At 36.0% G+C, this 14,825-nt stretch overlaps 1 non-coding gene across 1 annotated transcript; it reads left to right on the top strand.

The window, feature by feature from the left end:
• Positions 1 to 7,868: 7,868 nt before the first annotated feature.
• On the top strand, positions 7,869 to 7,975 carry LOC143862763 (small nucleolar RNA R71). Its single transcript, XR_013240473.1, has one exon. It is a non-coding gene; the product is annotated as a small nucleolar RNA R71 (small nucleolar RNA).
• Positions 7,976 to 14,825: the final 6,850 nt, after the last annotated feature.

Raw genomic sequence — 14,825 nt, 5'->3', positions numbered from 1 at the left:
AATTTCGGCAGATGCCTTCTCTGGAAACGAAAGAAAAAGAAAGAGAAATTTTGAAAATATATTATTTTCTCATAGGAAGAATACGTTCAGCTGTGGATGAAGATTGGCATGCTAAAAATGAATTTGGCAACTTTGTATGGTCGAGTGCTAGATAATAAGAAAGTAGCTTATTATTCAAGGGAACCGGGACTCCATAAAGGAAAGAAATCCTCTTGGCAACTGGCAGAGGGTGAAAATCTGATATAAAGAAAAAATAGAGGAAGAGAAGGGTCGGTTTTTTTTTCTGCTATTCGAGAGCAGTTCTGTGAAAAAAAGAAAGAGAAGGAAGAACCCGATTCACACTCTCCATCAACCTTTCCCCAACTCTGTCTATACTCTCTTCTCATCCCTCTCAGTCCTCCCTAGGCCATCATTCTTCTTCTCTATCCCCTATAGCCCTCTGCTCACCTTCTGTTACAAAGAAAAAGAAAAATAAAAAAAAAAAACAGAAAAACTAAGAGCAGAGTATCGGTAATCCCTCTACAACCCTCTCCATAGAAACTCTCACTCAGTTTTCCCTCTCCCCACTCTTCCTCTGTGCATCTCCCCCACTCTCCACGATTTTCACGCTCCCCACCACCTTCTGTGTCTTTTCCTCTCCCCACCACTTTCTGTTTTTTCCCTCTTCCTAACTCACCCTCTGTTTTCTCTCAGATTTCCCTTATCTCTGTTTTCACACAGCTTAGCCGTCTATCGATCCCCTCTCTCTGTTTCTCCACCCTCCTTTTAATCTCTAACACACAGCCTCTCCACCTCTCCATATCTCTCACTCTCTTTAGCCCACCAAAAATAAAAACAAAAACAGAGTTAGGAATTTTGCTATCTACTCTACATCCAGCAAAGTCTGCATCTGAATATCCGATGAGAGTGAAGGAAGATGATCTTTCATACCACAGTCCTAGACTTTGGGTTCCTCTTAAGTACTTGAAGATCTTCTTAACGGCTGATAGGTGGGATTCTTTAGGATCCGATTGAAATCGAGCACAGAGACAGACAGTAAACATAATGTCTGGTCTGCTGGCTGTCAAATAGAGCAAACTACCTATCATACCCCTATACAATTTCTGATCCACAGATTTGCCAAATTCATCTTTTTCTAGCTTAGCAGTAGTACTCATGGGAATTCTTGATGTCTTACTGCTATCCATGCCATACTTCTTTAATAACTCCTTTGTATATTTTTCTTGATTTAAAAATATTCCATTTTTGTATTGTTTAATTTGGAGTCCTAAGAAGTAGGTTAACTCTCCCATCATGCTCATTTCAAATTCATTTTTCATTAAGGTTGCAAATTCATCACACAATTTTTGATTAGTTGAGCCACAGATGGTATCATCCACATAGATTTGGACAAGGAGGATATCATGATTTTCTCTTTTGATAAATAAGGTTTTATCCACCTTTCCCATCTCGAATCCCTTTTCAACTAAGAAAGTGCAAAGCCTCTCATACCAAGCTCTAGGAGCTTGCTTTAATCCATATAAAGCTTTATCAAGCCTGAAGACATGATTTGGATGTTTGAAGTTTTCAAAACCTGGAGGTTGCTCAACATACACTTCCTCTTGGATATAGCCATTTAGGAAGGCACTTTTGACATCCATTTGATATAGTTTAAATCCTTTATGAGATGCATATGCCAAAAGTATCCTAATAGCCTCCATACGGGCAACAGGAGCAAATGTCTCATCATAATCTATCCCTTCCTCCTGATTGTACCCTTGGGCTACAAGCCTAGCTTTATTCCTAGTGATAGTTCCATTTTCATCCAATTTATTTCTATACACCCATCTCGTGCCAATGACTGGATGATCACTAGGTCTAGGTACTAGCCTCCACACTTTGTTCCTTTCGAATTGACTTAGCTCTTCTTGCATGGCCATCAACCAATATTCATCCTTTTCAGCTTCCTTGATGGATTTTGGTTCTAATTCGGATAGGAACGCCAAATTGTTACTCACACTACGATAGTATGATCTAGTTCTTACTGGCAATGTGGCATCACCTAAAATTTAGGATTCAGGATGATCTACCAATGTTCTCCTATCCCTAGGCAATGAGTCATCAATTTCATTTTCTACTTCCTCACTAGGTAATGTATGACTTGTTGATGCATGAGGAGGAGCACTCAATTTTGGAAAAAGATGTTCAATGGGTTCATCCTCATCATGTGGCATTTCTTGTGGTGTTGGCTCTCTTTCATCAAATGTCACATGCATGGATTCTTCTACTACTAGGGTTCTCCTATTAAATACTCTATATGCCTTGCTATGAGAAGAATACCCTAAGAATATTCCATCATCCGATTTCCTATCAAATTTGTGTAGATTATCTTTGATGTTTAAAATAAAGCATTTACATCCAAACACTCTAAAGTAGCTTATATTTGGTTTCAAGTTTTTCCAAAGCTCATAAGGTGTTTTCTTAGAAATTGGCCTTAGATATACCCTGTTTATGATATAGCAAGCGGTGCTAACCGCTTCCGCCCAAAAATATCTAGGGAGATCATTTTCATGCAACATAGTTCTAGCCATTTCTTGGAGAGTTCGATTCTTTCTTTCTACTACTCCATTTTGTTGAGGTGTTCTAGGTGCCGAAAAATTATGTTTTATGCCATGTTTATTACAATAAGTGTCAAAATGTACATTTTCAAATTCAGTTCCATGATCACTTCTAATGTAAGAGATAGCAACACCTTTTTCATTTTGTATTTGATTGCACAATGTAAGGAAGTTTTCATAAGTTTCATCTTTGTGTGCTAGAAATATGACCCATGTGAATCGTGAGTAGTCATCCACAACTACAAACACGTACCTCTTTCCACCTAGGCTACTAGTCTTCATTGGTCCAAAAAGATCCATATGAAGTAGCTCCAAGGGGTAGGAAGTTGAAATCATATTTTTAGGTGCAAATGAGCTTTTCAATTGTTTTCCTAATTGACAAGTTCTACAAATGTGATCCTTGATGAATTTGAACTTAGGCAATCCTCTAACACTTTCTTTTGAGGAGAGGGTCGAAATGAGATCCATTCCGGCATGACCCAACCTCCTATGCCATAGCCAAGAATCCTCACTTATGGCATTTAAACAAGTTACATTTTGAAGTCTAAGATCATCTAATCCGATTGTGTAAATGTTATTGTCTCTTAAACCTATGAATTTGACTTCTCCATTTATCTTATTTTTAACAATGCATTTATCGGGATTGAAGACAACTTCAAAACCATTATCACATAATTGACTAATGCTAATAAGATTATGGGACAAGCCATCAACAAAGAGTACATCATGTATGGGAGAGGTAGAGTTACCTATGGTGCCTTCACCTTTGACTTTTCCTTTCTTATCATCTCCAAAGGTAACTTCTCCACCATCCTTGAGTGATAGGGATGCGAATTGAGTGAGATCTCCGGTCATGTGTCTAGAGCATCCACTATCAAGGTACCATGTGTTCCTCTTGTTGTGGCTTTTAAGGCATACCTACATAGGAATAGGCAAGTGAGATCCCTTAGGTACCCAAATCTTCCTAATCTTGCTATGTTCATTTGTTTTCACTTTAGAGTTCAATTTGATTTTATCTTGTTTAGCATGCAAGCAAGCAACTTTATAATGACCTAACAATCCACAATAAAAGCAAATTTTGGTACTACTAGAGGAAGTCTTTTCAAGTTTGTTTTTATAGTTAGATATTGTGGTATTCCATCTATGTCCAAGTCCACTTTTGTCACTTGACATTCTTTGAAGATTTACAAGTTTATCCAATTTTAATGAACTATTTTCAAATTTTTCAAAGAGTTTCTTGAGTTCATCATATTCAAAAGATAGTTTACCGTTTTCATGCTTTAGTTTGTTATTTTCAATAGAAAGATTTTGTCGATTTTCATTCAAAGTCTTAATGGTAGCATTTAGCTCATGAATCTCTACTTTGCATTTTTCATTTTCATCATCTAAGAATTCATGATCCTTTTTTAACCAACCAAATTCTTTTGTCATGTTAGCAAGAGAATTTTCAAGTGATGCAATTTTATCAAATTGAATTTCAAGTTCATCATTTGCACTTTGTAAGGAATCTAAAACTTCTTGTAAGATAATGACATCATTTAAAGTGTTTACCTCATTGTTGTCGTTTGTTGAGGCCATGAAGCACACATTTCTTGCTAATAGGCAATCTTCCCCATCATTTTGTTCGCCTTCGCTTTCAATCTCCTCATCCCATGTGGCGGACATTCCTTTCTTGCCTTCTCTTCTCTTGAAGCGGTTGTTTGAAGTAGGTTCATTGTTGAGTGGACAATCCGGGCGAATGTGTCCAAGCTTCTTGCAACCGTAACATCGGGGTTGAGAAGATCCATCACCAACTTCTTCTTTCTTCTTGAATGGAGGATTGGTCCTTCTATTTCTCATGCCTCCCATGTTTCTTTGCAAGAATTTGATCCTTCTTGTTAGGAGAGCTACTTCATCCTCGATGTCTTCCTTTGCATCTTCACTTTCACCTACATTACAAGCAAAAGCAATTCCTTTTCCTTTTTCGATTTTAGTTTCGATTTCGGGTGCTTTTGTTTTGAAAATCATTTCATGTGTGATCAAGGACCCTATAAGTTCATCTAGGTTCAAAGTGTTCATGTCCTTGGCTTCGGTGATTGCGGAGGTTTTGGATTCCCAAGACAAAGGTAGGGACCTAAGAATTTTAGTTACTAAATCTCTATTGGAAAATTATTTTCCAAGTCCCCTTAATCCATTTACAAGATTGGTGAATCTAGTGTACATGTCGGCAATTGTTTCATCGGGTGTCATTTGAAAAAGTTCGTATTGCCGAAAAAGATGGTTCATTTTAGATTCTTTAACTTGATTGGTTCCTTCATGGGTGACTTCTAGAGTGTCCCAAATTTCCTTAGCCGAATTCAAATTTGATACTCTATTGAATTCTCCGGGAGATAGAGCACAAATGAGAGAATTCATGGCTTTGGCATTATAATTCGAAGCTTGTTGTTCGGCTTCGGTCCAATCATTTAAATTTCTTGTGGGTAGGATATATTCATTATTAATTGCTCTCCACATTTGATAGTCTTGAGTTAAAAAGATTTTCATTTTAGTTTTCCAAAAACCATAATTTGTACCATCAAAATAGGGTGGCCTAGTGTTTGAATAACCTTCATGATGTTGAGGGTAGTTTGCCATTTTTGAATCTTTACTCTAAACCGGTTAGGGTTTTCAAAAAAAAATAGAGACGAGGCTTTGATACCAATTGAAATACTCAAGAGGGGGGGTGAATTGAATTTAACTCAATATTAGGCCTTTTGAAAAATTATCTATAAACCCTAATTGGAATTTTTCTTCACTTAATTAAATATTTGGTTAGTGCAAATATAATTGAAAGAACAAAGTGAAATGCCAAACCAAGACAATAATGGAAATGCAAGAGTGAGAAATGACACACCGATATATAGTGGTTCGGCCAACGGCCTACTCCACTCTACTCAAGGTCGCACTTGAGGGATTCCACTATAGGAGACCTCCACGATGCCCGGCTCCGAGGCGGTTACAAATCCAAGGGATATTAAACAAGGATGCCCTTACACCTTTACAAAGACTCTCCTTCTCCGCCGAGTTCTAAGCGGTTGCTCTCTAGGGAATTAAAAAGGGAATGCCCTAGCCACCTATACAAGATTTGAAAGAGAATAGCTTGGCTTCTTCTTGAAAGCTTGATGCTCTTTGTAGACCCTTGATTGCTCTTCAAAGATGGTGATTTGCAAGTGAAAGCACTACTATATCCAAACTCAAAAGATTCACAAGTGAAAGGCAAGTTTGGGATGAAAAACAAAAACTCAAGCTAGAATGGATTGCAAATGTTTTTGATGCTTAAGGATGTTTTTCAAATATCAAGAGGGAGGAAATAATCCTCTAGATATTGTATAAATAGTCTCTCCTCAAAATATGACCGTTTGGGGGTGTAGATAACAAAAAACAAATTTTAATTCAAAACCCAACGGCTCTTTTTTGAGCTGTCGCAAGGTTCTCGGAGTTCCGAGAACCATTCTCGGAGTTCCGAGAATTCTCGGAGTTCCGAGACAACGGCCAGAAGAAATAAAATTTCTACTGGACCATTTCTCGAAGTTCCGAGAAAATGTCCAGATGCTACTGGACCTTTTCTCGGAGTTCCGAGGGAACTCTCGGAGTTCCGAGCTCGGAGCTCCGAGAAAAATTCTCGGAGTTCCGAGAAGCCTAAAAATCCACAGATTTTGATTTTTATTGCTTATTTGATTTTTAGCTTTTGGAACTCAACTCCTATGATTATTTTGGAATGTTTATGAGGGTCCCAACATGTTGGTCCACCACATAACCATTCACTAATCCATTTTAAGTTCTTAAGTGTTCTTTGAAAAACATTTTGAAAACACTTTGCCTTGACTTGGAGATCTAAAGAGAAATGATGTACAATGATACCTATGTAGCTTTCAACTTCTCTTTAGTCTTGGTCTTCAATTGATCTTCCATCTTGTGTATGCTTGCTTGAGAGATGAGGTGAGCTTCACTTAGCTCCTTTGACTCTTGTATGGGATATCTCCAAGCATGACCATGTTGTGTGTTGGTTTCTTCAATGATCAATCCTATCTCAAACACAACACTTCAAAGCAAATTGATTAGTATTCAAAAACACAATCAATTATGTTTAGAATCATCAAAACAAGATAGGAGAGTAGACCCTTGGGCTTACAAATGGTATGTTCACATTTACTTGTTTAAAAATATTCAAAACTTTATCAATTTGGTCTAACTTTTTATTAATAGCAAGTCTCCTTGGGAAAGGAGCCTTAGGAATGTAATCCTTTTCAGGCGGAGAAGTTATCTCTTCTGTACTTACCTGTTTGGGCTCTTCTTCTGAGCCAGTGGAGGGAGGGTCTTTACCTACCATATTTGGAGGATCTTGAGCATTTTTGGAAGGTTCGGATCTGACCTCCTCCTTGTGATATTCTTTTCCACTCCTCAAAGCATAAACTGCATTACATTGGTTTGAAGGATCCTGTTGCGGTAAGTTGGGTTGAATGGCATTCAACTGATTAGCCTGTGGTTGTTGATTTCCATGTATGACCACATTCCTTTGGTTAGGAATGGGCTGGCTAGGCATCTTCCCCGTTTCCCTTTTACTTAGGGCCGTAGCGAGTTGAGAAATTTGTTTCTCCAAATTGTGTTGACCCGTCATGAAGGTACTCATGAGAAGCTCCATGTTCTTCTCTAAGGAAGCGATGCGGGCCGACTCCCCTTGTTTTTTACAACCCAGTGGGGCTAATTTGAATCACTATTTAGAATGGGGTTTTGGAAGGTAGGACGGGGAGGGGGTGGCCGAACATAAGTGGGAGGCTAGGTGGGCCTAGGTTGGCCGAATTGACCCTGACCTTGGAAATTGGATGGCCCACTTTGACTCCAAGAAAAGTTGATAAGTGCTAGAATAAGGATTATTAGCATAAAGAGCACTCACATTCTCCGTAGAACTACCAAACTTTGTAAGAGTTGGACACTCTTCCATGACATGGTCCGTGGCTTGGCATCAACTACACATGGGAACACTATGTGCAATTTGATAGACCTGTGAAGGTCTTTTGACAACTATCGCTTCTAGCCTTTTTATTAGGCTATCAAAGTGGGCTTCCTTAGCCACGGTACCCTCTATAAGAAATTCCTTACCTGCAGTGGCTCTCTCACCTTCTTGAGTGGATTCCCACTCACGTGTTTTCTCTGCCAAATCAAGCAAGAAATTCCATGCACATGGACTCAAGTAATTGCTTTGTTTGATAATCAATGCCCTCATATACTATTTGGCATAGGGGCCACAAATCTAAACCATGGTGAGGACACTCTTGGAGTAGATCCTTGAATCTCTTCATAAACTTAGAAAATGACTATAATGCCTTTTGTTTAAATTGCAAAATATCGTTCCTAAGTTTGTTAGTCTTATGTAAAGAAACAAATTCTTTAGGAAAACGACTGTGAACTCCTCCCAAGTGGAGATGGAGTTCGTTGGTAAGCCATAGAGCCACTTTCTGGCTCCATCTTTGAGTGAAAAAGTAATAAAGCGCAACTTTACCGCATCATCGGAAAGTTGTTGCAGTTTAATCAACGCACACACTTCTTCAAACTCACACAAAAAGAAATATGCATCCTTTGAAGGGAGGGCATGAAAATGAGGAAGCATAGAAATAAAATGCGATTTAAGCTCAAAATTATTGTCCTGCGCAACTGGCAATCTAATGCAAGAGGGTTGTGCAGTTCGGGTAGGATAGAAGGGATCGCGTAAAATTCTCGGCGGCTCTTGTTCCGCCATGACTACTTAATTTGGTTCAATGTTGTCTGCCGTCTCTAACCGGTTTGCTTTCTCCAAACGGTTGGCCGAGTTTTCCACCCAACCTACGTTCATAAACGGAAAAGAGCCAAGTTACCAAAAGAAGCAAAAATAGAAATAAATACTTAAAAAGGAAGTAACTACAAGAAATCACTCCGAATAATATAAGAATTAAAGTAATAATCTCTTCCACGGCTACGGCACCAAAAACTTGATTGTGAAACTAGCATAACCGCAAGTGCACGAATCATATGCGATAACGGGTCGAACTCAAGGAAGAGGATTGTGATTTTATATTCTTATATTATTTAGAAGATAAACTTATAATAAATCATTGACTGGCATGATCTCAGGATTTCCGTGGACTAAGACCTCGGATTCAATAATTTAATATAAATTTATAAACTAAACAAAACAAGAATCGAAAACACAAAACAATTACTACTCTAATTATTATATTTAGGCAAAGTGAACCAACTTTTTAAATGATCTAAATACCTAAAATATAATTAAATTCCAGATTTAAATACCTAGCAACTTCGATTAATTATCCTATTTAGAAAACCTAAAATTGAACAAAAACTTGTAAATTTAGACAAGTTTTACCAAAATAGTCATACCTCACTCATTTCTGATCAGAAAGTAAAGTTTAAATACTTGATTTTGAGTAAGTTCGAAAGATCTACAACTTTGTAGTTTATTACTTTCTCTAATTTAGCCGTTTACCTACCCAAAAATGAAGCCGAAAATTAAAAATGGGAAAGTAGTAATTGGAAATTAAATTGAAACTTAAAATTGATTAGAAGATGAATAAAACTCTCTTAAAACATTACTTAGGGTTAGTATCCACCATGGGTTTGGATAAAGTTGATTAATTAAAATAATCTTTTGAATTAGGTTGAAAATCCAACTAAACAGTCAATAAATAATAAGATCTAAAAGATCTCAGTATTTATGAGTATTTAATCAAATTAACCCTCTAATTTATATTAATTATATAGAATTTAATCTTGGTTAATCAACAATCATCCATACGAAAGGAGAAAGCCAATGGCATGGATGATTGGGATTTGTACAAAAACAAAACCCTACATAATTCATACAAAAAATTTCGATGGAATTAATTGAATATTTTTCTCCTCCCCCATGGCTTCAACTAAACCCTAAGTAACTAAGATTTAGTTGTTCATGGAAAAAGAAGAAGAAGTGTGGACCCCGATCCGAGGATGATGAGGAGACGAGTCCCTACATCCTCTAGATCTCCACATAAAAGAGAGCTCTACCAAAGAACTCTCGAAACGGTGCCACCCTCATAGCATAGCACGAGTGGCGATATAAAAAGGAAGAGATACCTCTTGATCCGGAGCCAAGGCTCGAAACCAAGACGCACCTAAAACAACTCAGAGTCGCCATCCATGGATAGGCCATGGAACCCCAAAATAAATCCTCTTTGCAATGGATAACTAGAAATATGTATGGGCTCGTGCCTGATTACGAATGGAGAAGGTCCGAAGAGCACCCCAATTCGTCCGAGTGCAAGCAGTTGGTCTCTTATGCCATTTATTATTAAATCCAAAGAGTTTTGGGCAAAATCATGTCAAATGAGAACAAATATCCCCGAGTGGACGTCTACCTAATCATGCATGACTCAGGGATGAAATAATAAGCACGTACAAGATAAAAATAAAAGATGTTTCACCTAAGCACAGTTAGGATATGAGTGACATGCCTAATTGGTGTCTAAGTTCTGATGGACAAACACATGCATACTACAACTAAAGGTATAAGGTATGCGAATGAAAGTAAGAAAACACAGCAAAACACACAACACAATTTAATTCTATACACGATTCGACACGACGAATCCTAAAACTCTAATGCAATACTTGACTCGGACCAGAATGGCCATCCACCCTGGCTACCCTACGTATCCCAGCCTCGGGAAGAATCAGAATCAACGTAGTTCGATGACATATTCTAAACTACGATGCCTAACCATCTAGAACCGCTATCTTAGACTGATTTTTAAAGCTTTTTGTACAATTGCTTAAGTTCATGTGAATTCTAATTTTTAGGACTCTCTATATGCCCTGACTAATGCAAGTTGATTAGCCTTAAGCTAATGCAGGTGGGCCCTACATCCTATGTGTAACTAGGCTATGCATCATAAAGAAAACCATGGGCTTCCTAGTCTAGCCATCGGTTCGACTAAATGCTAACCGACCAGGACTCGAGGCCTCCTAACTCTAAGGACACTCACACGACAAGACACACCAAATCAACACAAATAAGCTAGACTCCTAACTCTAAAACACCCCAAACAGCTAGGACAAACTCCTAACTCTAGGGGAAGATCTTTTTGAAAAGGTTTTGAAGAAGTTTTATATTTTTGGAAACTTTGAAATATTTATTTTTAAAGGTTTGGCTGGACCTGGGATAAAAATCCCAAGCTGCACTACGTACCCTGTGGTAAGGGATCAAGCCAACGTAGTTTGGAACAAACTTTTCAAACTACTCCTAAAAACACAACACTCGAGATTTTTAAGGTTTTCTATGTTTTCAAATGTTTTTAGATGTTTCAAAATTAAAATGCTTTTGGATCTTAAAATTCTTCAATGTTTTTGAACTTTTAAACGATTACAATGCTTTAGATCTTAAAAAAAAAATTCACTATTAAAGAGGACATGCAAGCACAAGCACAAACTAGGGCGAAGCCCTAAAGCTAAAGGGAAAAATCCCGAACAAACTATTAACGTCTCCAAGAGACGATCCGCAACAAGTAAACAAATGCCCCACAAACAGTGAAAATAATCTAAGCCCCAAGCAAGCAATGCTCCAATAAGACTGAGTTAGTCTTAAACAAAGAAGAATTACCACGACTCTAAAGGAGAAACTCCTAACTAAAATACAAAGAAGGGGTACAACTTAGAGAGGGACTCTAAAATGAGGCAAGGCATATCTCCTATGGGTACACTGTTTATCAAACCAAGATAAATTCCCTAGGGGCAACCTTTAAATGAGGCTTGTCTCCAATGGAGAATTGCCTAATGAGACATAGTGTGTCTCTTAATGGGGGTTCTAGATAACTCTTTCATTGCCCATGCAATGAATACACTATGAAAGCTAAAAATAGGTGAACCATGATCCTCACACTATAAAAATGAACAACAACTATCTATATAATATGACAAACAAACCTAATGAGAATCAAATGAATGAACTATCTTTAAACTAAGAATGAATTGCTAGATAAATTCCAAAGCCACAAAATAATCATAAAATCACATTAAAAATAGTCCTGAAATTTCTACCAATTATATTGTCAACAGGAAGCTTATTTCCTACAAATTACTCTTATGTTTGAATTCAATGAAGTAATGGAAAGCATAAGTATAAAAACCTATATTCTTCAACATTTATTAAAACTGACTTCAGTTAAACATTCAACTTTATCAAAATAAATCAAAGAGAAACTTTCCTTCAGAACGTTGATATTGTATAGCAATTGTTTAAACAAGCCATAAAAAAAATGAGCTAATGAGATTATTGGACTACTCTCAAGCTGTAATAAAAATCAATGGATACCTACATATATATTCCTTTTTTTTACGGAACAGATAAAATACCATTATCCTATTGAAACCATATACTATAAGCATTCTATGAAGAAATTATCAGGGAAGATTTACCATAAAAGAAAACAATTAATTAACCAAAAATATGTTGCCAAAATACTACTGTTGCTCCCAAACATCTATAAATTCATTTGAACAAGGAGATGGCATTGACATAACAGCATTAATCAACTTGTTCCCACAACATTCAAATGACTCTTAACTAGTTTTCATGACTTACTTTAATCAAAGAATTACAAGCCACTGAATAAAAAATAAAATAATGAGAGCTTTTCTATGTCAGTATTTACAAAAACTTCATTCCAACCTTTATTCTTACCAGGATAAACATGATCATCATTTATTTATTTTTATTATTAACACCCCCATTCTCACTCAATACACTAGCTATCAATGCATAAAGGTTTATCTTTAACTATGACCTGCGCAAATAGAATCATATAAGATTTTTACAAAAATCATTTCATATCACATTTTATTTTTGAGATGTATTATACTACATACCTTAGGGCCTGTACAACCTACAGCGCATAACATGTATGTATGCATCACACCCTGTACATATTTACACATATTATCCAATAATATGAAAATATTTCCTTTATTACTCCATAGTTATCACTTTCACATGTACAAATACACATACACACCCTCTTATACATATAACATAAGCCAATGTGAGTCCTAACTGCTCAAGTTATTGGTTAATAGTAACTAGTTTAGGTTGTAAGTAATCTGCTTTCAGGTTTTGGACTGACTAATTTCAGATTTTGGGGCTAGCTGATTTCAGGTTAGGTGAACTGTTTTCAATGTTGAAACTCGAAGCAGTTTTGGAAACAATGTCTGAGCATGAGCTTGAAAAGTCTAACTCTAAACCACGTAGTAAAGTTTGCAAGAACAATTAAAGCCATGGCCATTATTGCAGTAGAATTCTGCCACACAGGGTACTCAAATTCTATGGCTTGGTTCAGAGGACAAGAAATAGGTAGCTTTCAAGGCAATTTCTGACAGAAACAAAGTAAAGGAACTCTTTCTACTTTAGAACTAGATATAGTATTTGTAAGTCCCTGAATTTGCAATGAACATATCAAGAGTTCCACTATTTTCAAATCCAATAAAAATTAAGGAACGAAACCAGAAGAAATTAAAGGGCTGCTATAAGAGTCCAAGATGGGCTAGAACTGAAAAGAATATTTCAAATGAGACAAGAAGTCAACAGGTCCTATTATGTTCTTCAAGATTCCGTCAAATGGTCAGTAGTAATTAACTTTGAATTAAATGTCAAGGTAACTGGCCACTTTAAATTCAATCCATGTACTTGCAAAATCTAACTCCACAATTAACTACAAAGATGTAGATGACTCTCTTCACTATAAGCAATCTCTGAGTAGTATCCAATTACATGGTCCTGACCTTAAAATTGATTTAAAAATAATGAGTCATTATCTAATTGAATCATGGATGCAAACCTTTAAAACTAGAATAATTTATGAATACAAATTTTTATTCAACTTAACAGGCAATTCATATTAAAAAAACAATAGAATATCTGTAATCACATAAGGTTGAGAATCTTACATAAGCAATGTATAGGTATTATTACAGGACAGCTTTAACAGACATGGACAGATAACAGCTTAAACAATACTAAAAAATGGAAATGCATAGAATCAAAATAGTAGTTTCAATATGACAATTAAGAATTATCTAAATATCCAAATCATTAACCCAATCCATTTAAAGAACTCAAACAAACAATTCAATACAATGAATGATTTAATACTCTTCTTTACAATTAATGATACTAACGCATAGAAATTCTCAAAAGTAATGTACTAAAAACATTCTGACTCGTGATAATAACCTTTAACATAAAGATTCTTCTTATACACACATAACAGGTTATTGCTTTAATATTAAATTGTTTCAATAAACGTTTCCAAAACTCCAAACAATATTCTCATCAATTCGTGCAATAAATCCTTTGACAAAGTCTTTACCAAACAAAATGAAAAGTGAAAATCCAAGGAGGGACCCTAGTAAGTAAGTCATATACGTACAAAACTACAAGAATTTCAACAATTTGCCTCTTTTCCTTACTTAGTAGTTATCAAATTTAAAATTTAAATACATTGAATGACCCCAAAATCGTCTCTGAATTCTCTCATACTTTAGCCGGAAGACATGAATAACTGTAGTTTCACCAGAGGCTTAACAAAAAAGGGTCATCTAAAAAAAAATTCAATCTATGAATATTGACAAAAGCAATTCCACTATCATCAAGCATGTATAGGAGATCCCAATAAACTGATTCAGCATCATGATTTCAGCACTCAATTGCACAAAAGATTTCATATTAACAAATCCAATGATTTTCATCTCAAAAGGAAATCAAATCAGCAGAGTTATCCATTTGTGTGAAAGAATTTTTTTTTTTTTTATTTTATCAGAAAAAAAATATTCAAGAGAGATATAAATAGACTACAGCCAGCCTGAAAAATCAAAACTAAAAACCGAGCAAAAACCTTAAGTTTTATAACTAGAACTATTCTATAATAAAGCATGGAAACAATATAAAAGAAAAGAATTAAATGAAAGATGAAATTTTGACACTTAAATTCTGTAATAAAGATAAAAATCATGGCTTTAAATGTTTACAACGTCAACAAAAGGGATTAAACCATCTCAGACAACTAAACAAAGAAACTGAACATATACTTCTTATCTTTACATATTTTGAAGACTTAACAATCACTTCAATCATAATAGAAAAACAGGATCACTGATTTTTTATGACAGAACATCTTCATTGAATCGTAA

This window comes from Tasmannia lanceolata, unplaced genomic scaffold, assembly GCF_043159265.1.
Source record: "Tasmannia lanceolata isolate RefF3 unplaced genomic scaffold, GAP_Taslan_0.1 ptg000037l, whole genome shotgun sequence".
In the NCBI taxonomy this organism is placed as follows: Eukaryota; Viridiplantae; Streptophyta; class Magnoliopsida; order Canellales; family Winteraceae; genus Tasmannia; species Tasmannia lanceolata.
Note: the sequence above shows the minus strand (reverse complement) of the source record. Positions and strands in the feature narration are given on the sequence as shown.